The 22458-nt window shown below is 40.1% G+C and overlaps 1 long non-coding RNA gene and 1 pseudogene across 1 annotated transcript; one reads left to right on the top strand and one right to left on the bottom strand.

Moving 5' to 3' along the window:
* Positions 1-3649: 3649 nt before the first annotated feature.
* On the bottom strand, positions 3650-4595 carry LOC146483035 (uncharacterized; annotated as a pseudogene).
* Positions 4596-13238: 8643 nt separating this feature from the next.
* On the top strand, positions 13239-22229 carry LOC146483036 (uncharacterized). The gene is made up of 4 exons (XR_014863962.1): positions 13239-13608; positions 13659-13840; positions 15688-17417; positions 21913-22229. It is a non-coding gene; the product is annotated as an uncharacterized LOC146483036 (long non-coding RNA).
* The last annotated feature ends 229 nt before the right edge of the window (positions 22230-22458 follow it).

Genomic DNA, 22458 nt, shown 5'->3' on the forward strand with positions numbered 1-22458 from the left:
CCCTACCTGTGTGACGTCAATGCATCATTTGATATATTTATTAAAGACGGATTAAGTCGCGCCATATTGTTTTAACATGTTCTGGACTCAAGTGTGCCGTTTTCAAAGGGAAATTTCACCATTTTGAAGCGACAAATCGAAAGAATAACTTCTAAGAAGCACCCGACACGTAAAACGGTGGAAATTGGTGAGTTCTTAGTGAAGGAATCGTGCTTTGTTTGACAGTCTTAGACCACGACGCGAGACTGAAAAGAGGTCATTGAGAAGCTTACGTTATCGTAATGGAATTTGACAAATTTCCGCTGATAGTCTGAGTCGCGTAACACACGGAAAACAACGTAACGCGATCGTCGTGACTCAAACTATTCCATTAGCAAGGATAGTTTTATCAATCGGCGAAGCATACAGTTGGAATAAATGAATCAGCCCCAGCATCTCGCGTAATGCCAGTATAGCAGGCATCTTGTTAATGATTGGCTTGTTTGTTGTGTAATTTCCGTTTTGTGAGTTCAGAAGATATAGGATCGTGTTGCAGTTCAGTTTTCCCGTCGTTTTCAAAATAGACAGACACAATTTTTACAAAGAGTGAAAGAATCAAAGCGTTTATTTAAGGTACAGGAGAGGAGAAAGATTTTTTATGTAATTCCATCAAGCCATTAAATTTATATATCAAGAAAGAAGGACTGGTCTGTTGGAGTTCTGTTAAAGATATGATCTTTAACGAGAAAGCGTTCTTATCAACATTGAAGTTTAAGTTACATGTATTTTGAGCTCCGCACGCTACAGTAAAAAATAGGCCCGCGATGCGTGCGTGTAGCTACTGCATTCTTGTTTCCATTGTTATGTGAATACGGGGCTGTTTAGTATGGACAGCTATTTTAGAAAAGGTTGTCGTACGCATACGCTTGGGTACTCATATAGCGACAACCTTTTTTGAATGAGGCGTGATACAGCTATTTCATCTAAGGTTGTCGCGGCTCAAGTGTACACACCCAGACCGCAAAGGAGCATGTGAGGTAAAAAGTCAAAATAAGTGGTTATTCGACAAATGACTGACATACTGCAAGATAGAAATTGGTCGGGGCTCAGCCCAAACAATAGCTTTGTATGACTAGACAATATCTTTTCGAAATTTTATTTTCAATGGATTTTTCTCAGAACGCTCAGATGCAGCTAACAATGACATAGACATGAGGCATTGTTTTCTCATCAAGAGATAAAAGTCCTTGTGTAAGTGGCGTCTGCTTTGCTGTTCATGAGGTACAAAAATAATCTGATGTAGATGCCGCTAACAATAATATAAACATGAGGCATTGTTTTCTCATCAAGATATAACTCCTTGTGTAACTGCCGTAGATGCGGCTAACAATAACAAAAAAATGAAGCATTGTTTTCTCATCAAGATATAACTCTTGTGTAACTGGTGTCTGGTTTGCTTTTTTAAAATAGATATGTTAAAAGGGTTAATTACTACATTACTTTTTAGTTTCCGTAATGGATATCTCTGTAATGCGTGTCTTCAGATAAGACCTTTAGATGTCGTGCGTGTCAAAGATCATTCATTCCTGTGTTATCCTTTGTGAAAGCAAGAGCAACCCACCCACCTCACCCGGGTTTAGGGTGTTGTCTCTTCAGTAGTAGCACATTTGAATAAGCATCCGTTTACCCCATCTGCTGAGTCTGTTTGTGGTAGTAATTACACTAGTATTTGTATTTGAGACAAAAAGACGTACTACCAGATTCAAAGTAAGAAAAGCTCTAAACAATAAGTTTGTTTGTATAACCTGTAAAGTCTATCGAAATTGGACACTTATCAAATTTACTACCGGCGTTATCGTGCGCCAAGAAAATCGATCGTGATCCCAAGGTCTCCGAAAGCCGCTTCGGCATGCTTGTAAAATCACAAGCGGACCACCCTCTGTTTGTGTCGTGTAATGACTGTTTGCAACTCGATACTTTATATTCACGCGACACGACTAAGTAGAGATATTTAAAGACGCCTTTTACCTTTCTGTTGAAAAAACGTTTCAAGGAAAGGAAATGTTGATTTAATCACGCGTGGTGTTTTTTTGCCATTCCGAGCCGTAGAAACCCTTCTCTGGCGCGTTTACTGTTCAACAGTGTTGCCGGCTCTAGTTCGGCCGGCACTAGAGTCTCAAGTCTCAAGTTGCAAACAGTCTTTACACCACACAAACAGAGGGTGGTTAGCCTGTGGTAAAATCTACTCTATCCATCAAACCGATAACATAGTAGATACTAGCGCATGCGCAGTAGCTACAAAAACCCTTTCTCACGCAACTCAGCTGTGTACGTAGCTTACATCGGGAAAAAAACAGTGGTTAGAAAAAATGAATTCAGACGATGACCTAGTCGATCTTGAAAGTGCTGAAGCCAGCCAACCATTAATGAAACGAAAACAGACCGTTTTAAAAAGAAAAGGAGTATCAAACCCCGGGGGGGGGGGATACTCCCCTATATAGGGTATATAGGTATGTGCCGCCCCAAAGGGTATGGTTTTTGAACCGTTTTGGTCTGAAAAGGGCAGGAGTACCCAACGAAACCGCTCTTCAAAAAAGCCGCTCTGCAGGCTGTTGTCGACCTGGCTGGCAAAACAAAAACTTTGAGAGCGAGCTGGCTGGAATATGATTATAACCGCGTATGGCTGACAAAAAAATGAAAAACATTGTTCCTGGCTGACTATAAAAGCTCAAGTTTCTTTTTCTGACTAGAATTCTGTCCACTTTCGATACCTGGCTTGAATTTGTTGTCTGGCAATTGATTCCTGGCTTCCGATTCCGATCAAATGTGCAACAAGCTCTCGTCACGCAATGATCTTGATCAGTCATGTGTGAAGGCCTATTCATCCAATGGCTGACTGGCACCCCCAAAATCGTTAACGTTTAACTTATATCGAAAAGGGCGCGCTGCACTGTTCCTTTGCTCGCATGCTGGAATCGTTGCAATCGCGTTCGGTACATTCTGTCCCGGTCCTATAGCAAGACGTCTTCCCGGATCATAGAGGAATATACCATCCTTATCGAAATGTAAGTAGGATGTTTCATACAATCTATTATGATCAGTGAGAGTGCCGTAGAGTGCCATCGTTATAATGAAACAGATGAACAGCGATGAACGTTGATAAGAGTTTTATACTTTCGTTCTTTTGCAGTTCCATTCTTTGCTCACTAAAGGGAGTTTAGTTTTTGTCGTTTTGGAAAACAGCTCAGTAGCTCACAGAAGAGAGAAAGGTAGGCAACATTTTGCTTGCTGAATGCTCCTAGACATGATTTTACGCAAATGGTTTAAAGTACAACGCCGCTTGTTTTATGATTGCTTCAGCTGTAATGATTACCCCTGTTTTATCAAAGCTGTTGGGAATGAGTTGAGCATGACTGTATTAGATAGGCTTGCCTCTACAAAAAAACGCTGAGGGATCCTGTAATAAGAATTAGCTGAAAATTCGTACGCTTGTAGTTTTATTTTAATTTGACTGAATCATGTTTCATGTTTCGACAAGCCGCGCATCTTTTTTTCTCAAAAACACTGGCCCAAACGTAAAGCAACAGCGACAAGCAAATTCTGCGTGTGTTAATTGGGGTTGGCAGGCGTTTTCGGCTCCAAAGTACGTGTTCTGGTTTTTAAGCCTTTGTTATAATTTTGCTCTCACTAGTATGTCTTTGAGTGAACGCCCATTTCTGTATGATATTATGGGCGGATCCTTGAAAATTTCGCTTAGCAATGGTTGTTGCTGTATGAAGTACCACTTGCTCATTAGGATTTCTTTCAGATTTGGAACTGCTGGGTGGTATTGCGTTATGAAGGGCAGGATTCGTTTCTTTGCATTGTTCTGTCGGAGGAGAGCCCGTTTCCTTCCTTCGAACTTCACTTCCGAGAGCGTGTTGTAAATAACATTTTTCGGGTAACCTCTCTCCATTAGGTGTGTTTTAAATTTGTCAATGTTTTCTTCAAACGTTTCCTTTGTAGAGTTTGTAGAGTTTTTAGTTTGTCCTTAGGAGTCTAAGTGCTTCACCTTTAACAAAGCCCTTCTTTACTCCTGGAGGGTGACAGGATGTGAAGAACGTGTACTGAAATGTCTCTGTAGGTTTGAAGTGCGTTCTCATGTCGAGAATTGACTCTGTTGAATCTTTTGCCCTTGTAGATAACTGTGTCTAAAAAGGTCGTTTCTGTACATGATATTTCAGCCGTAAATTTAATAGTTGGGTGGTGTTTATTTGCTTGTTCAATGAACTGGTCGACAGTACCTCTGTTGGTTTGCCAGAGGGAGATTATGTCGTCGATGTAACGTTTCCAAACGAGCGGTTTGTGAGCGCTTTTGTCTACGATTTGTGTTTCAATTTCCGCCATGAAAATATTTGCGAAGGCTACTGCCATTTTAGTGCCCATGGCGGTTCCTTGTGTTTGCAAGTAGTCCCGTTCGTTAAATTGAAAATAGTTTTCTTGCAAAATCAGTTTGAGTGCTTTCTTAAGTGAGCGCTTAGGGATGGGAGGTCCGTCTCTGTAGAAATTTTCGTATGCTGTACATACTATATTTATACCCTCCTCTTGTGGTATGTTCGTGTATAGGCTCGTTACGTCCATTGAGACAAGGATCACATCTTTCGGGAGTGTTGTTCTCTCGATAAAGTTTACGAAGTCTGTTGTATCTTTGAGATATGACTTTTGTTTTTGTGCCATAGGCTGAAGAATTTTGTCAACGAAGAAGGATAGCCTTTCTGTAGGTCCGTCCCACCCTGATATTATTGGTCTCCCAACTGGAGTGGGTTTGTGGATTTTAGTCAGAGTGTAGAATATGTTTCAACAAGCCGCGCATCTTTTTTTCTCAAAAACACTGGCCCAAACGCAAAGCAACAGTGACAAGCAAATTCTGCGTTTCAAACAATGGGACTGATGATGGTCATTTGTGATAAGAAAGTCTTGCAGAGGCCAGATACGAGTTACAGCTACAACAACAGGGGCATGGTCAAGCTGTGTACTGGATAATAATTATTGGTTCATTGCCGGTCAAGAACTTCGGATATTTCATTTTTTTAAAATGGCAGTTTAATAATAGCAATTTACTGAAACACGTGATTTACTTTCTCCCTGTTGGTTTGGTCTTTTGAAGCCTGTTACGTGAGCACCTACAAAGTTATGCTTAGGGCCTTCATTTCAACATAACGACGCTTTTGCCGCTTTTCCGGCCTTGTCAAACACGTCTCCAGATTTTATTACTACGAAAATTGTTATCTTTTTGCTTCTTCTTAAACGTACAAGGTCTCTAAATGAACTCGTTTTTTTTTTTTTGGCCGAGTACAATATGCAGCCGGTAAAACTGAATTTTGATGTTTTTGTCAACTAAAATCTGCACTTCAGTGTAGTTTGGACTGCAGGTCTGTTCATTTTCACGCATTATCAATTTCCTTTCCTAACTCGAAAAGATTTTCGCTTCACTTGACCAAAGTTTACCCCGATAACTCGAATTTCTGGTTCTTATAACTCGACAGGAGCTTTTCTTATTGTGTGATCGAACAAAGACTGGAGCAATTTGATTTTTAAAACAAGATGCCTATACTGGCATTTACGTGTGATGCCCCTTGATTCTTATAATTGTATGCTTCGCAGACTATCCTAGCTAATGGAATATTTTGAGTCACAAAGATAGCGTTATGTTGTTTCCCTTGTGTTACACGTCTTATCGTTATACTGGAATTTCTATTACAATAACGTGGCCTGACTCACGTTTCTGGTTATGTAAATAAAAGTGTGAGATTACAAATTGTTTTTGTTTCACCAAAAAAAAAAAAAAAAACAGAAAGAAAACAGGCAAAAAGCTTTCCTAAATGAAAACTTTTAGTACAAATGGATAATCAAGCCTTTAATCTTTTTGTAAAGTAGATTTCCAGTTGCGTTTAAGCATCAATTCGACAAAGTGATGCGATCTGTGTTTCAGCTTAATGACCTTTTCCCCGCATATTACGCGGGATGCCCCGAGGGGGCATACCGTGTCTTAAAACGGGTCGATTTCTTTTTTTTTACGCGGGATGCCCTGAAGGGGCATACCGTGTCTAAAAACGGGTCGATTTCTTTTTACGCGGGATGCCCTGAGGGGGCATACCGTGTCTAAAAACGGGACGATTTCTTTTTCTTCGTCGTAGCTTCAAATCGGTACATTAATTTATTCATTAAACTCACCCCTCTCCTACTCGGGGTGTATTGTTCTGATTGTCTTCAACAGAAGTAGGCCAATCAAAATCCATTCTTGTCGCTTACATCGCGAGGGAGGGGACCCACTCACCCCTACCTGTGTGACGTCAACGCATCATTTGATCTGTTTATTAAAAACGGATTAAATGCATTTGGCGTGATATTGTTTACAACATGTTCTGGACTCAAGTGTGCCGTTTTCAAACGGAAATTTCACCATCTTGAAGCGGCAAATCGAAAGAATAACTTCTAAGAAGCACTCGACATTTAAAACGGTGGAAATTAGTGAGTTCATGGCGAAGGAATCGTGGTTTGTTTGACAGTCCTTGACCACGACGCGAGACTAAAAAGAGGTCATTGAGAAGCTTACGTTATCGTAATGGAATTCCACACATTTCCGGTGAAAGTCTGAGTCGCGTAACACAAGGAAAACAACGTTACGCGATCGTCGTGACTCAAACTATTCCATCAGCAAGGATAGTTTTATCAATCGGCGAAGCATACAGTTGGAATAAATGAATCAGCCCCAGCATCACGCGTAATGCCAGTATAGCAGGCATCTTGTTTTTTTTTTTTTCTTCGTCGTATACACAAATCGGTACATTAATTTATTCATTAAACTCTCCCCTCTCCTACTCGGGATGTATTGTTTTGATTGTCTTCAACAAAAGCAGGCCAATCAAAATCCATTCTTGTCGCTTATATTGCGAGGGAGGGGACCCACTCACCCCTACCTGTGTGACGTCAATGCATCATTTGATATATTTATTAAAGACGGATTAAGTCGCGCCATATTGTTTTAACATGTTCTGGACTCAAGTGTGCCGTTTTCAAAGGGAAATTTCACCATTTTGAAGCGACAAATCGAAAGAATAACTTCTAAGAAGCACCCGACACGTAAAACGGTGGAAATTGGTGAGTTCTTAGTGAAGGAATCGTGCTTTGTTTGACAGTCTTAGACCACGACGCGAGACTGAAAAGAGGTCATTGAGAAGCTTACGTTATCGTAATGGAATTTGACAAATTTCCGCTGATAGTCTGAGTCGCGTAACACACGGAAAACAACGTTACGCGATCGTCGTGACTCAAACTATTCCATTAGCAAGGATAGTTTTATCAATCGGCGAAGCATACAGTTGGAATAAATGAATCAGCCCCAGCATCTCGCGTAATGCCAGTATAGCAGGCATCTTGTTTTTTTTTTCTTCGTAGTAGCTACAAATCGGTACATTAATTTATTCATTAAACTCTCCCCTCTCCTACTCGGGATGTATTGTTCTGATTGTCTTCAACAAAGGCAGGCCAATCAAAATCCATTCTTGTCGCTTATATCGTGAGGGAGGGGACCCACTCACCCCTACCTGTGTGACGTCGATGCATCATTTGATATATTTATTAATGACGGATTAAATAGTCGCGCCACATTGTTTTAACATGTTCTGGACTCAAGTGTGCCGTTTTCAAAGGGAAATTTCACCATTTTGAAGCGGTAAATCGAAAGAATAACTTCTAAGAAGCACCCGACACGTAAAACGGTGGAAATTGGTGAGTTCCTGGCGAAGGAATCGTGCTTTGTTTGACAGTCTTAGACCACGACGCGAGACTGAAAAGAGGTCATTGAGAAGCTTACGTTATCGTAATGGAATTTCACAAATTTTCCGTAGCCTCCCACGCAGACGTTCTTGGGGGTTCGTCACGCGTTCCTGCCCTAAGAACGTCTGCGTGGGAGGCTAAAATTTCCGGTGATACTCTGAGTCGCGTAACACAAAGGAAACAACGTAACGCGATCGTCGTGACTTAAACTATTCCACTAGCAAGGATAGTCTTATCAATCGGCAAAGCATACAGTTGGAATAAATGAATCAGCCCCAGCATCACGCGTAATGCCAGTGTAGCAGGCATCTTGTTCTTGATGGTTCTACAACTGTCAAACAGAAGCATGATTCCTTCGCCTTGAACTCTCCGATTTCCATCGTTTTTACTGTCGAGTGCTTCTTAGAAGTTATTCTTTCGATTTACCGCTTCAAAAGGGTTAATTTTCTTTTTGAAAACGGCACATTGGAATCTACAACATTAAAACAATATGGCAACGCCACTAAAGTCAAGCCTTTTCAGTTCCACCGTGAGACCACTAGGACCTGAATAATCACAATAGTAATTAACTCCCCTCCGATCCCTCCTGACCTACACTAAGATATTGCATTCTGATTGGACCGTTTTTGTTAAAGACAATAAGGACAATAGGAGACAAAAAGATCCCCTCTAGGAGAAAACTGAATTTGATACATCTAAAACGAGTTAATGATTGAAAGATGCGCATTTGTGGATACAAACGGCCCCCATTTTATAACGTGGGCTGCACAGGCATCCCACGTAATTAGTCAAACGAACAGATCACGTAATTGACAGTTACATGTGATCATAAGAGTCATACCGGATGCGGTTATTTGCTGTCACAAAACTTGAAAGAAACAGTGCTACAGTGCATTTAAAAAGTTTCCATTAAAATGTCTGTAAAAAAACATTAGGCATTTAAGCTGGAGAGTTCGTCAGAAAATAGAGGCATTAGCAGAACGAAACTTCAGGAGCTCCCAGCGACAGTAGACGCTGCTTTCTTTTTTTGGTTCTAAAATGCAATCACCACTGAATAATAAGGACCAGTAAGAACGTTACGTACAGTTTCATTTACAGTCGTTGCAGTTTATCGTTGCAGTTGTTTAAAATGTATTTTTTTTTCTTGAAATAAGTTTAATATCCGTAATTTGCACTACATTGTATACCGAGATGCGACATTTTGTTGACCGATTCAATGCCCCTTGCAGCCTCAGGGAGTAAATTGACAGTAGCTTTATCAGTTTATGTCTTGTAAAGAGCCAAGCAGGAAACACCTTGAGACAGTGTTCCAGCCGATAATTACAGATACATTATTGTCTAAGGAAACAGATGTTGTGGTAAAAAACATTCCTTGCCAATTGTTGGTTCCAGAAAGACAGTGTGACTGAGAGCAGTACGAGATAAAGGAAACAGAATGTCGGCCCAACCAGGTTGAACATTTTAACAAACAAAAAAAAAAAAAAACTGGAGCAGAACAAACACTGCCAAGTTCCAGCAATAAGTTGAATAACAAAGTACAATATCCCAGAGTTGAGTGCATAGGACACACCTCCAAAGGGGCGATCAAGTGGGTTGTACACTCATGTGGCAAAGTGAAAGCACAAAAACAACATGACAAAAGCCTAATGAAAAACCACATTCGACGAAAAAATCCCGACTTCACAGGAATTGTGTACATTTCTACCGACTTGTACCTTTCTGGTTTGGACGAGGAACAGCGTACCTTGCTGCAATCTTGTGACCTACAGTTACTAATCCAGTAAAACTTTCTCGACATTTTCTATTTTTATTTTTACTAGTGTTAACGAGGGCCCCACAGTGGGCACCAAAATTATATCATGCACAAAGTGTGTCACACCTTGCCGAAATCTACCGCCTGTTTCCTAAGCGCATTACTGCGGGGTTTGTCTTTCCTATTAAAGCAATTCCGTAGTTGTGTTTTTACGAAATGTAAACTGTAAGCATGAGTTAGGTATATATACAGGCACATTATGTTGAATTGTTAAACTCCTTGACGAAGGAAGTAAGTGTAGTGTGCGTTAGTCACACCAAACGCGTAGGAGAAATAAAGAAGTTATACAACTTAGTTTTTATTAAAAATTTTATTAAAGTGTTTTGACAAACGAAGAGAAATACGATGTCTGGTTATTATTTTATTCAAAGTCTAACTAAAACCTTTATAAAAAGATGTTATCTAATTTATGAATTGTCCTTTCAGTTTTCCTACATTCCATAGAGACCGTCCGGTCCCGCGCGCGTATGTAAATGAAAACCGCGGGGGATTTATTGACCGGTTGCGCAAAGTGTTGTTGTTTTCTTTTTTTTTGTCCTTACCTCGCGCTTGTCTCGCCAAATTTGCCTGCGAAAAGAAAAAACCTCTGTAGACAGGTTCAATTTCATAAATTTGACCGACGCTATGTAGCTTCGAAATGTCAAGAAAAACTAAAGAGGTTCATTGACCCCAGGTTATTGACGGAGTTGCTTTACACCCCACATGTTGTGAAAACAATAATGAAGTGTCAACGTGGTTTTGCGGTCATATTTCTTTGCTGCGTTTCATTATAAGTAACGAAATGGAACTTCCTGTAGTTACTTGAAAGCTTGTCTTTTCGACTTTTCGTGGGTAAACGAAATTTGATAAATGCGACCGAGAAGAAAACAAATGGGTTTCATCGACACTCGGCGATTCGTGGTCACGTAGTTACGCGGCAAATCTAAGCAATTAATTTATTCCTGATCAAGGGAAAAGGAAAGGGAGAAGGAAAAAAACGCCTGATTCGTTTATTAGACCAGCCGCCAACCGCCCCCTAATTTAAGTAGGCCAAGGTGTGGTTGACTGGCTGTCATTTACGAGCACCGGAACTCAAATCACTATATTTCCACGAGACGCGAGAAAATGTCTGCAGAATATAATTTGTACAGTTACATATATACAAGCATGAAAACTTGGCCGTGTTTTGAAAAACAAAAGTGCTCGGAAGCAGGGTGAGATGGCGCACGGGAAAAATATAAAAAAAAACCGTGTTGATATTTCTTTGATCTGTTTGTTATTAACTTGCCGTGCATTTTGTAGTTAATGCTACAAGTACAAGTTGTTAATTGCTCGACTCTTTGTCACGAACTGGAGATCATTATCGTGAAAGTCAAGACCGCGCGAAAGTGTTGAAAGGCTCCATGAAAATTCTCCGAGTGGATCTTCAGATGACTATTTAAAGGCCCAGGGGGTGGGGGGGGGGTACTCCTCAGAATTCTTGGTGGGGGTGTGCCGCCCGGGTCTTCGAATCCCGACCCTATTTCAGACCTAAACATGCCATTTTCCACACCCGTTTTCAGACCTGACCTCGAAAATTCATACCCGTTTTCAGACCTGATAATTATGCATCAGTGCTGAACGGAAGTTGACGCAAGGAGTAAAAGTAAGCTGGAATGACATAGTTTATCTATTTCTTTTTCTCACTATCAGTTAGTCGTTCCAGTTACGTACTGAGAAGAAAAATATGTTTGTAAGCTTTCGTAAATGTTCCCCGCCCCAAAAACCCGACCCGATTTCAGACCGCAATTGTCAAAATCTATACCCTATTTCAGACCAAAACGGCTCAAAAACCATACCCTTTAAGGCGGCACATACCTATATACCTTATATAGGGGAGTACCCCCCCCCCCCCGGGTTTAAAGGATAATATCAAGAACAAGATCGAAGGCTACCCAAGAGTCGAGCGAGAAAATATATCGCCGTTTTCATTTTGTAAACAGTTCTGCAACATTCAAACACTTTTGTGGTTTTCAAGAAACCCCCCGAGAGGACGACCAAGACATCTTTACCTGAACAACACTCGATCGGCTTTCAGAGAATTATAATTGAAAATATGACAACTAATCATAAGACAGCAAACCATAAGCATATTGTCTCTCGACCAATCAGAGAAAAAAACAGAATCTGTTTTTTGAACATATGATGCGACAAGTAAATGTATTATGCCCTCCTTCCTCGCGTTTAAATCAGGGATGGGGATATGATCGCAGGCTAGCAAGGCCAAGGACGCTAATGCAAAACCCACTAAACTGTGGAATGTCCGGCTGTCGAAATTATTCAATCAGAATTACGCCATTTCATTCGTGACAAAATCTGTAGGCGCCAATGAGTTTTTTGTTGTTTTGCGCGAGAAAATGAATTTTAAAATTTCAAGACCTTCAGACGTTGGGAAAAGTGGTGAGAGGCCGGTCCAAAGAGAAAGCAATTGTAACAATGTTTGTAGAGTTTGCCAGGTAAATCTAAAAGTGACATATGGCAAATGTGTGGTTAAAGCTTGTGGAAATATATCCAAACCGTCGGCGAGGAAAGAAAGAGCCTTTTAAGAGTCGGTAATTGAATGGCGGAGAAGATGGCTGCCCGTAAGAGCACTCAGACCAAACGAGCCTTTGTTAATGTCATATCGACACCAGGTCGACCAAACGATAGTCCACTATCGAAGCAAAAGAAAAAGGGTGCCAACGACCCAAACGAAGATGAAAACGATGCTTTTCATCAGCAAGAACAGCGCATTGCCACCATCATAAACAACATACTCGATGCGAAACTTGAAGCATTTGCAACAAGAATCGAGAATATGGTATCGCTAAAGATCAAGGCGCGGGAAGATAGATTCCAAACTCTACAAAATGAATTAGCAGAGCTAAAGCAAGATTACAATGAGAGTCTTAACCACGTGGAACAAGATCTGCGAGGTCAAATCGATGACACCTGGGAATACGCTGTACGAAATGAACAGTATTCGCGTAAAAACAACATAAGAATCTATGGCCTAGAAGAAAATCAAGACGAAAATCTGCAAGTAAAAATCATTGGCTTGGCAAAGGAAGAACTAGGAGTAGACATTAAGTTGAATTTAAAAGAACAAATTATGCAAAATTTTCTCTCAGGTGTAAAGGAGCAACTATGTGGAACAGTCTACCTGATGATATCAAGAACATTGATTCTTTTGATCGTTTTAAAAAAGGCTTAAAATTATATATTCAAAATCAGCCGTGTAATTAATAGTAGAACAAATATGGTTAATTAGTAAAATGATACCTACAATGTAATTAGTTTACTTGTCATTAGTCCGCCTTCTGTAATTAGTCTTAGTAAATTGTGTTAATACTGCGGAGATCTTTTAAAAAGCTCATTAGAGCTTGCTGGATCTCCTGCCTTATCCGATACTACATGTATATGATTATGATGTATATGTTTGAATGAAAGAAGGCGAATAAAGAAACTATTAAACACTTTCGCGCGGTCTTGACTTTCACGATGATGTGTTCGTGACAAAGAGTCGAGCAATTAACAACTTGTAGTATTAACTACAGAATGCACGGCAAGTTGATATCAAACAGATCAAAGAGATATTGGTATTGCAGTGATTGCTTCTTACATCGTTACTGTTGCTTTTGCTGCGAAACTTTGCGGCTCCTGTCGTGAAACTTTTGCGGTGATTGCGTGACGACTGTTGCTTTTGCTGTGAAACTTTGCGGCTTCTGTCGTGAAACTTTTGCGGTGATTGCTTTACGACATACGACACAATGTTTTGCTGTGAAACTTTGCAACTCCTGTTATGAAACTTTTGTAGTGATTGACTTACGACATACGTGAATTTGACTGTTGCTTTTGCTGTGAAACTTTGCGGCTACTGTCGTGAAACTTTTGCGGTGATTGCGTTACTGTTGCTTTTGCTGCGAAACTTTGCGGCTCCTGTCGTGAAACTTTTACGGTGATTGCGTGACGACTGTTGCTTTTGCTGTGAAACTTTTGCGGTGATTGCGTTACAACATACGACGTTGGCTTTTGCTGTGAAACATTGCAGCTTCTGTTGTGAAACTTTTGCGGTGGTTGCCCTTCGACATACGACATAGGGTTTTAGTTTGCAGTTACTGCTCTGATTTAGCATTCTTTCATTTCCCACAGGTTGGGTTCCTTGCTTTTCTGGCCGTGAAGAAGCATGGAAGACGATGGCCAGCCAAGGCCTGGTGAGAGTTCCGGAAAAAAGTAAGTGGGAGAGACATTATTTTGTTATACAGTAAAAACCCTTGAGTAAGAACCTGTATTTGTTGAAGAAATCCTAAACAGGCTCTTGTAAGGTTAGTCCTTAACAGAAATGTGGGCTATATAGGTCCATCAACAAGTTCTTATTTTTCTTAATAACAAAAGCGTATAGTCGCTGAAAGAATCTAGTGGTACTGTCTAATGCAGTGCTATAATGTGCGCACTGTAAATTACGTGTTCTTTATTACCATCAAAACAAAGAGATGTTTTATGAAATTTTGGCCTTTTTTCTATGCCTCACAGCTTATTTTATTTCACTAAAAAGCATCTTTTTTAGAAAAAGAGCCCGACTTAATTAGATTTAAGGATTAGCAGGTTCTTATTTAAAGGGACAGTCTTAATTAGATATTTTAGCTTTACAGGTTCTTACTAGCGGTTTTTTTACTGTAGACTTAGAGCATGAGAAAACGTAAAGCGACCTTCATTCTTTCGTTTCACCTGGCTGCAGATTAAATGACTGTGCATCCATTGCATTTGCCTGTTTCTTCATCGTTTCGTTTCACCTGGCTGATTAAATGACTGTGCATCCACGGCATATGATTTCTTCATTGTTTCGTTCCAACTGGCTGGTTAAATGTCTGTGCATCCATTGCATTTGATTTCTTCATCATTTGGTTTTAACTGGATGATTAAATGACTGTGCATCCATTGCATTTGATTTCTTCATCGTTTCGTTTCAACTGGGTGATTAAATGACTGTGCCTCCACGGCATATGATTTCTTCATCGTTTCGTTCCAACTGGCTGATTAAATGACTGTGCATCCATTGCATTTGATGTCTTCATAGTTTCGTTTCACCTGGCTGATTAAATGACTGTGCATCCACGGCATATGATTTCTTCATTGTTTCGTTCCAACTGGCTAATCGAATGACTGTGCATGCCTTTGAGTTTGATTCCTTTATCATTTTGTTTCAACTGGCTGATTAAAAGAGTGCATGTGCATCCATTGCATCTGATTACTTTATCATTTCGTTTCACCTGGCTAATTAAAGATGTAAAAGATAAAAGTTTAACGGGAAAATTTCCGTTAGCTGCGTGGCACTTGTACTTATAAAAAGGGAAAGGTGAAATATAGTTCTCGAAGACGAGTGTTCAGTGCCAATATGTAGAAATTATTCCAGACGTTTCGGGCTTAGCCCTTCATCAGTGGAAAAAGATTACACTGATGAAGGGCTAAGCCCGAAACGTCTGGAATAATTTCTACATATTGGCACTGAACACTCGTCTTCGAGAACTATATTTCACCTTTTCCTTTTTTTAATTAAAGATGTGACTATGTATCCATGGCATATGATTCATTCATCGTTTCCTTTCAACTGGCTGATGAAAAGACTGTGCATCCATTGCATGTGATTCCTTAATCGTTTTGTTTCAACTGGCTGATTAAATGACTGTGCATCCATTGCATGTTATTACTTCATCGTTTCGTTTCACCTGGCTAATGAAATGACTGTGCAAGATTGCCCTGCTTTTTCACTGTTTTTTTTTTTATGAAATGTTAATATCACGCTTGTTTTAGTGCAATAACTTGATATATACAAACAAACAAATGACAAGGACAACAACAAGCAGTAAACTTTCTGCTAGTTAACGAAGAGATCGCCTAGTCCTGATGACTTGCATCATAACAAAGATGGTTTTATGGCTCGAGTAAATGTTGTTACTGTGGTTAAGCAAAGCCTATATCCCGCTGTGAATGTCAGCTGTCAATATGAAAGAGGAAAAAATGCAAGACCTTACTCTGAGATTGCTGATTAAAGGATTCTTGGTGTCTCTGGAAACTATTAGTACCTGACATGTCTGGGGGAGTTAAAGAATCAATGCAGTGTGCAGCGGGGATCTGGATAGCCGTAGAACGTTGAGTATGAACCTTACCTTCTTGTTTTCCCTTTGTTTATTGTTTTCGGACTCTCAGAGTAAAGGGTAACAATTAAGGAAAAAAAACTTTAATCTGGTGAAGTTTTGGTCTGCCAATGGAATGTAGATAAAAAAGTTACCATTCTACGTCGAATTGATGTCAAAAAAGTCTTTTTAGCAAATTTTAACTCAAAATGTCTCTGGCTGGCAAAAAACTGGTGTACGCAATTACTTGCTGGCAAACTAGAAATTTTTTTTCTGTCCTGGCTGGCATTGTCTACCTTCTGCTATTTTAATCTTTGCTGGCTCGTTGATGGACATCATAGATATGGCTGGCTGGGATTTTAATTTCTTAATAGTCCTGCTCGCTGGCAGTGAAGAGCGGGTATTTTTTTCCCAAGAACGTTAAATATTAACCAAGATTGACGTGGGAACACTCAGCTGGTGTTAAGTGTATCGTACAATTAATTTTCTATGAACGAGTCGTTGGGTACTCCTGAAAGGGGTATAGATTTTGACCATTACGGTCTGAAATCGGGTCGGGTTTTTGGGGCCGGGAAATTTAACGGAAGCTTACAAACATATTTTCTTCTCAGTACGTAACTGGAACGACTAAATGATAGCGAGAAAAAGAAATGGATAAACAATGTCATTCCAGCTTACTTTTACTCCTTGCGTCAACTTCCGTTCGGCACTGATGCACTGAAAACGGGTATGAATTTTAGAGGTCAGGTCTGAAAACGGGTGTGGAAAATGGAATGTTTAGGTCTGAAATAGGGTCGGGATTTGAAGACCTGGGCGGCACACCCCCACCAAGAAATCCGAAGAGTACCCCCCGGGTATCAAACACAATTGTATCAAGATCAAAGGTCGTCCGCGCAAAGGAATTGGTGTAAACAGCTAAACAAACTAGAAAATTGTCTCGCCGATTCAACCAATCAAGCTAAGCTGCAAAGCGAAAGAATGTTTTTAGAAGCAAAAATGGACATCTTGATCGCAGCTCGTATCAAGAACGGCTCGATGAAGTATTAGACGACTATAAAGTGAAACGTGTTGCGCAAGAGAAATTTGAGATCTGGGAGCAAGAGCATTCGGACACACTTGGACCTTCAGAGAGAAAATTTTTGGATTTTCATTTTTTTCAGATAGATGCGCGAAGGAGAGTGCGAGGGGATGAAAACGAGGGGGAGGGGAGGTGAGGGGAGGGGGGAATCTTTTTCTCTCCCCTATTCCCCCTCGTTTTCGTCCCCCCGCACTCTCCTTCTCTCATCTCTCCAGGAGCCTGGAACAAGCCAAAATCTCCTGGGTTGCATGTGTATTGTCAACTCCAAGCCTCTTACATGAAGAACATACTTGAAAAGGCTCAATATGGCGCAGGTTGGACTCCTAACAGAGTATTCGGTCGATTTGTTCGTCCGTTACAGCGGTTAGCTTTTAATTACTGTAAACGCGGAGGAAGCAGCAGAGGAATAAAGTAATGCACTAACTGTTGAAAAGGCTTTTGTCTTTTTGAGAACCTCTTTTGACCGGCATCACCTCGTGCTCTTCTCTCAGGGAATACATTGACAAGGAAATCGTGGAATTTGCAAAGATCAATCCTGAAGTTACAATTTACGTCAGAGAACGAAATGGGAAACATCCCAGGATCATTGCAAATTTTCGTAAGTTACTTAAGCTTAATGAATGTCTAATTAAGCTTAAATATGGTCTTCAAGTGGTGTTAAAAATGACCTTACTCCCTTACACCTATTGAACTCCGTAAAAACTAAAATCTTACTTTAAGACGTTTTTTACACCGCGTAAATCTCATTTGAAGACGATTCATCTTAGGATAAGACGACTTTCCTCTTATTTATACGATGATGGCGTCTTAGATTAAGATGATTTTTTCTTAGATTCAAAGTGCTGTGGTAAGTCATATTTTCATCTTAACTCAAGATTTGAACAATCTTATTCTAGATGCTTTAGAATCTCAATTTAAGTTTCGAAGCAAGGTATAAATCTAACTGCAACGGTCACTACATTCAAAAACTGAAAGGGAGCGTTTAATACCATTAAGCTTGAACATGAGATATGGAACAACGAAAACACAACGAATTTCAATCCACGGTACTTTATTACACCAAATCTAATTAAAATGAGGCAACTTATCAGCTTACTGTAAATTCACAGGAAAACAGAAGCCGGGCCACGGCCAATAACTACTGTTTTGTTGGTCTTAAAAGTCCTTTAGATCATAGAGACCTCTAATAGCAGGGAATGTAGATTGTCGCTACACTCATTCCTCTGATCTTCATTTCCATTTTCAATCTTGTCTCACGCATGCCGTCAAATTCGTGTAAGTTACCACATTTACCGGGGCTTTAGCCCGTATTTTATGTCCAGATGTCTTGTTATTTGAATATCGAAGTTGTTGTCTCGAAATTCTTGTAAATTCTCCACTTTCCGCTGCTTGATCATGAGGAGTATATTAAAGGGCCGTTTACACGACCGAAAAAATTGGAACGGCTCGGATAAAAAGACGAACGGCTCCGACAAAATTTGACGTGTAAACGGTACTTGACCCGTTCCAGTCTTACCCGTTCCGTTCCTAAAAAGGTCCATAGGCGGCTATGGACCCCTTTCGGAACGGAACCGCTAAAAAACGGTTCCGTACCCACATTTTTGTTTTCTTTTCAACGTGTAAACGCTCGCCCTTTTTTCGGTACCGTTCTGTTACGCTCTTTCTGAGCCCGTAGTACTCCTCGTCAGTTGTTTAGCATACCACTGATCGTCAGAGTAAGTGCTGTATGCAAGATCAAACCAAGCGCTTGTTCATGGAATGTGCCACAAGCTCCTTTCGACTGTGAAGTGCGATACAAGGGCTGTTAATAGGAGAACCGTAAGCCTTGTTTTTCTCCTAATTCGGTACATTCTCTCAGAAGCATTTCTTTGAAGAATCACTCGCGCTGTCAAACGTGAATTTCGTGTTCTCTTCTTCAGAAGAAACCAGAAAAGTGCTTGTAAATCTATGATAGTCGGAGATACGCACAGTGTACTGTATGTGTAAGCACATATGAACAACTAATCGAAGCAGTTTTGTTTAATTATTGCGGGCTCTATCGTTACCGGTCTCGTAGAAAACAACGTGTAAACGGTCTAGTACCCGTTCCAAGGGGTTCCAGTACCGTGCCTTTTTCTGTTAGGTACACTACAGAATTTGTACGTGTAAACGGGAGATTTCGTCTGGAACCGGTACTTGTTTCTAACCGAGCCGTTCCTTCTCCTTTAACGTGTAAACGGGCCTTAAATCAGCTTGTTCTAAACAAGGTGAGAGTTTGTGTTGGATCAAAGCTCCAGACTCCTTGTCTGCAGAGTTTGGATCAAAATCAACCAATCAGAAAAGAAGTCCTGTTTCCTATGAGGTCTGCATTTTTTTAAATGAACCAATCAGGAAGGGTTTCCCAAAATTTGGATCCTTTTGTGTTGGAATTTTCTATTTCTTCCAAGTAAGCCTTTTTTTCGGTGAGAGTAGAGATCGGCGTATTAAATCGCCGATATCTGGCATGTCAGATTTCGGCGATTAAATTCGCCAAGTGTGCCCGTTCCCGCGATTTTTTACGCTCATCACTGCGAATTGCCAGTAAAGTCAATCAGTCAGGTTGGGCGGTTTTATCACATGAACAATGCCGCGATTGGCGAAAAAAATCGCCAGGTGTGTCCGGATCAATCGGTGGAGAAAATCACTTGCGATTTTCGCTGGCGATCAAATTCGCTGCGATCGTCGTATAAAATGCCAGGTGTGTCGCCAGCTTTAGATGTAATGCATCTTACGTAGGATGGCAGTATCTTATAGCCTGCTTAGGCGTCTTAAAATTTCCACAAGACCAAAAAAACGTCTTAAAATAAGGACCCCATTGACTCAGATTAATATAATTAAGACTGGTCTTTCTTAAAGTAAGATGCCTCAATGTTGATTAAGATAAGCGCTTCTCAAATGAAGACGATTTAAAGACAATATTTAAGACGATCTTTTATCTTATATTAATACTAACTGAGACTCCAATAGTCTTCATTTAAGATCTGTGTTAAAATAAGATCATCACCGTCTCAATTTAATGTGGTGGTGGTCTTGCATAAGACAGGAAACGTAAGGTAAAATCTTAGTTTAAGATTTTAGTTTTTACGGAGACGGGATTAGGAGAATTTTCTGTGATCACTCATTTTTCATATTAACCCCGTAATTGTGCTTTTTTCTGCATAAAATAAAAAAAATCACTTTATTTAGGTGTCAATGTATTTAGCGCAGAACACTTATTGGGGACACTTTCCAGATTTAATTGGTATTTAGAAATGTGGTTTTTGAGGAGGGGGGCGGGGGAGGGGGCAGTACTTTCAAAAAAATTGGGTAGGGGTGTGCGACCCCCTTCCCAAAACCCTTACCGGATTTATGACCAAAATCTGCAATTTTTCCTACCCTATTTATGACCTGACCAAAAATTTGATACCCTATTTATGACCTGATAGGGTCTGGTCAACTTCAGTTCAAAACTCCCCTGGAGCCCAGCACATGACCGGAGCGCGTCTCAAGCCAGTGCAGCACGTATACAGTTGCTGTAAACGTCATGATGAAGAAGTAGCTTCTACTTAAAAAAAACAAAAACAAATTTCGGACTAGAGTGCAAAAATCCATACCCCATTTATTACCAAAATGGCTAAAATCGATACCCTATTTATGACCAAAGCAGCTGAAAAACCATACCCTTTAGCGCCGCACATACCTATATAGCCCATATAAGGGAGTACCCCCCCCCCCCCCCCAGGCTCAACCCACATATGACACTGAGTCTGAGAATCGAACCTGGGCCACATGTATGCTGGGAGGCAAATGCTCTCACCACTGCGCCATCCCTCCTCCCCCTCAATAGTACAGATGTCTCACCCTTGTGGTCTGCTAAGTACACTTAATTGTAAAAATATTGTCACTTAAAAGGTAAAAACTGTGAAGGATAAGACGCAACAGCTTTCTAGGAAGTGTTTGACCTATCAGCTTTTATCTTCATGTTGTTAGAAAATAAAAGTATGCGCAGTTTTTAGGGCTTAAAATTCGTATATTGTTCCCAGACAAAGAAAAAGACACAAAATATGTACATGCCAATTAAATTATCCTATAATTTCACCAGGTTGCATTGTTTACAATTGAAAGTTTGCACAGGACAACTTTTTTCAACTGAGTGTATTAACACAACAAAGATGCATTTTTACAACTGTCCAAATTCCCGCGCGTTGATTGGCTCGTAGCTATTGTCTATAAGAGTACAGACGATAAAAATGACGTCAGATGTAACGCACGCGCTTTCTCAACGAAAAATATAGCCAATTCCGCTCGTACTTTTTCCATGTTATTGTAAAAAACAAATCGACGGCAGTTTTCTATGGTCTATACTCTTATAGACCATAAAATGACGCCATAAAATGTCCAAAACTTGGCAGTGAAACCACTCGCCTGCGGCTCGTGGTTCCACTTGAGTTTTGAACATTTTTTGACGTCACTTATGGTCTATAAGAGTATAGACCATAGAAAACTGCCGTCGATTTGGTAAATGAAATCAAGTGTGGTTATGTATTGTACTTATCTTAGTCATGCTGATCACTTGGTGAAGAATAAAACCATCAAAGCTGATTGAGACCACATGACTTTTGCTTATGCCATACCAAGAGGCGAAGATATGGAAATGAAATACTTAAAATACATAAATTTGAACTGGGGATGAAAGAATGCTGCTTAAAGGGGAAGTATCACACAAATTTGCTGTCATTTCAAAACCCAAAAATGTTTGTCTACACCAGCAGAAACAAAAAAAAATTTTCAAGTTTGTTATAAATAATTTTTATCACCCCAGTGCAATGAAACTGTCGATTAGTGCCTCTGGCCAGAGACAGAGTAGGCTGGTATGGATTGAAACTTGACAAATGTAAGGCTAATTTTTTTCAAGTTCTCCCATTTTTGTTTCCAAAATGCGCTAGAACAGATTATTATTATTATTATTATTACTTTTATTAAAACCCCATGATACTACCCCTTTAAGATGCAGACATTACTGCAATGCCTTGCAGTTCAAGTATATCACTTCCAATTTTTTTTTGTATTTACATGTATCTACTTTTGTGTTTTAGTGAATGGCAACAGTAAAATAGTAGAAGTGAAGAACAAAACTCCAGAGGAGATTGAAGAGTGGGTTGAAAGACTTAGGCATGAATCGGGAGTAAAAATACAAAGGATAAGACAATTTTGGCACACAGAAAATCCTTCCATACAGGGAACATGGACACCATTCCTAAACAAGCCGCCATCACTGAGACGGTCAACTGTCAATGGATCTACGGTGCAAAGACAATCAAGCAGTTGACTCTGTGTGAATGTAGCCAACATTACAGACATTGGCGAGAAATTACCAAGTTTGGTCTTGTTCAACAAGGTGATAGTGGCACCTTTTTTTGTCCCCTGCTTGCAACTCTTTTCCGCTTATTACCTTGTAAAAAGCTTATGTTTTGAGAGGGGTGTTCAAGTTAGGAAAGATGTTGGCAGCAAAAACTGTAAAGTGGGCAGCTTGTGTAGTTAAATGGGCCGTTTCCGAGTGGCTAAATCAACTTCATTATGGAAGCGAGGCTAAGGGCAAAACTTTTCATATAAAAATTAGTTTTTTTGCACATGAATGTAAA

Source organism: Pavona decussata, unplaced genomic scaffold (genome assembly GCF_977016875.1).
Source record: "Pavona decussata unplaced genomic scaffold, jaPavDecu1.1 SCAFFOLD_40, whole genome shotgun sequence".
NCBI classification, from domain to species: domain Eukaryota; kingdom Metazoa; phylum Cnidaria; class Anthozoa; order Scleractinia; family Agariciidae; genus Pavona; species Pavona decussata.